The 2504-nt window shown below is 39.4% G+C and overlaps 1 pseudogene; it reads right to left on the reverse strand.

Annotated features, from left to right (window-relative positions):
• The window catches only part of LOC107575343 (ribonuclease inhibitor-like), a 33439-nt pseudogene extending 30999 nt beyond the window's left edge, over nucleotides 1–2440 (reverse strand).
• Between the last annotated feature and the right edge of the window lie 64 nt (nucleotides 2441–2504).

Below are 2504 nucleotides of genomic sequence, written 5' to 3' on the forward strand. Positions count from 1 at the left end.
TGCATTGTTGTTTGTCCTGCTCGCGCTGCGCGCTGAAGAGATAATCACCGTAGTATTACAATGAATCGCTTACTGCAGCGCAACTCAACCAAATGCATCTTATACGAGATAAATCATGATTTAAATCATATAAACCGGCTGAAATGTTTTAAAATCACTTGTACCCTACCTGATCGAAAATATCCAGTCTTTCACTCTGCCTGTGTCAGTTTGAGTCTTGTTAAAGATTTAAATCCCTGCCGCCAAGATGCTTCTCTGTCGGTCACGGATTATATAATTTTTTTTTTTATAAATCTATAGGGGTGGTTGGATTTATTGACGCATGTTAAAATATTTATTTACAGCTTCTTTCTTTTCAGATTCTTATTTACAGCATTATCTTAATAGGCTGTATATTAACTTTGGGAGAAAACCAGTTCTATGTGAAATCAGACATTTGAGCACCCCTATATAGCCAAAATGGCACGATCATAACACGCGCGAATATTCGACTGTGAGATTGGTAGTCGAATCGGGCACCTCCTATCGAAGCATCGAATTGTCGACTATTCGGCCCGGGGTCACCCCTGGGTGAGAGGAAGGATTTATTGATGGTAAATCCGATACTCTCTCAATAATTGCATATCAAATGATCATTATAATTGCGCATATTTCAATCATTTAAAGCGCACCTTTTTCGATCGTTAAGAATGTGCCTTGGTATTTCCTCCTCTTCAGTTAACATAAAATCAGCCATTGTGTTTGATTTTAAGATGACTTAAGGGAGCTTTTGGTCCCTTAAAGGGGTCATATGATGCGATTTCAATTTTTCCTTTCTCTTTGGAGTGTTACAAGCTCTTGGTGCATAAAGAAGATCTGTAAAGTTGCAAAGACTAAAGTCTCAAATCCAAAGAGATATTATCACATGTGGTTGCCGCTCCTTCGTCGGATCTGCCGGGCGCGCCGTTCTCGACCCCACCGCCTCTGCTCTCTCTTGCCCGGCTTCAGTTCACGTTAACCCGGGGCTTCCGCTCACGCTAGGCCACTGTGTTTTTCTTTGTGAAAGCGAAACTACTTTGTTTGGTCTTCCAAAAGACGACATGACTACAAATCAGTGGTTAAGTTGTATTTATAACACTGTTCCAGAACAGTTTAACCCAAATATGCAGATGTGTGCAGCACATTTTATGGACTGTTTACTGATCATGGAAGAGTAGACTACAATGCCGGCAGTTCTAACTCAGTATGTAAGTACGTTTTCATTTAAAGGATTTGCCACTGATGATTCAAACACGAGTTTTGGGCAGTGTAGAGTAGCACTTGCTGTTTGTAATTTCTCTGATCACAAATGCAGACAGGGTTTTATGTTTACGCGGCATGATGCAACGCAACGCGTAAAAAGACAGTATAAATCATTATAATCAGTAATTATGTCCCCACTGGATGCAACAAATGCCTCGTTTGTAATGGGTTTTAATGTTTTTGTCTCTTCGCTCCAGGCCGGGACACGGCATTAACAGTATGGTAAGGGGCGTGACATTTCCGTCACACGCTTGAGGTATTCGGCCAATCACAATGCACTGGATAGCTGGCCAATCACAGCACACCTCGCTTTTTCAGACCGATGAGCTTTGTAAAAATCGACGCGTTTCAAAAAGGCAGGGCATAGAGGAGAAACAATAATGTACAGTATGTGGAAAATAATGTGTTTTTTTTACTTTAAACTGCATAAACACATTTCCTTACACCAAATACACAAAATAATGTTCTTTTTAGCAGCATCATATGACCCCTTTAAATTGATTAAGGTGAAATGGTTGACTTTGTAGCAACACTTAAGGGAACACTTAAATAATTAAGGAGAATGCTTAATGACAGCCTTAAGGTTCCTTAAGTTGACCCTTAGGTTTCTTAATTGCAACCCAAGTTTTACTAAGGTTTCCCTTAACCTTCTAACTAAGGGATTTCTTAGCTCAAGGGCTTTCATGCATACCTGAGTATCTTTAGTGTGCATTGTGAATTTCCCAGAAGAGTGGAGATTTCTGTTACTCCAGGATCTCCTAGTGGATTCTCACTCAGATCCAGCTCCATCAGGTTTGAGGGGTTTGAATTAAACGCTGCAGTCAGAGCAGCACAACCTTCTTTTGTAATCCAGATACAATTAAACCTGTAGAACAGAGAACAAAAAAGAATAAAATCTAAGCTATGCATACAACTTTTATTCACTAATGAGATTTTCATAAATCCCTTGTTTTGCAGCACTGTCCAGTTGTTCTATGTTTAGATTTACTTACTTAAGCTTTTCCAGTTTACATTGTTTGTTCTCAAACAGAGTCGAGAAGATCTTCATTCCCGTGTCTCTGAGTTCAGTCCCAGTCAAATCCAGCTCTTTCAAATTTGAAGGGTTTGAATTTAAAGCTTCAGCCAGAACACCACAATCTTCATCTGTGATATAGCTATTATTCAGACTGCATGAAGAGAAAACTAATTTTCAGTTTTAGACCCTACTTTTACTATTACATGTA

The sequence above is a fragment of the Sinocyclocheilus grahami genome, unplaced genomic scaffold, assembly GCF_001515645.1.
Source record: "Sinocyclocheilus grahami isolate Dianchi unplaced genomic scaffold, SAMN03320097.WGS_v1.1 scaffold2579.1, whole genome shotgun sequence".
In the NCBI taxonomy this organism is placed as follows: domain Eukaryota; kingdom Metazoa; phylum Chordata; class Actinopteri; order Cypriniformes; family Cyprinidae; genus Sinocyclocheilus; species Sinocyclocheilus grahami.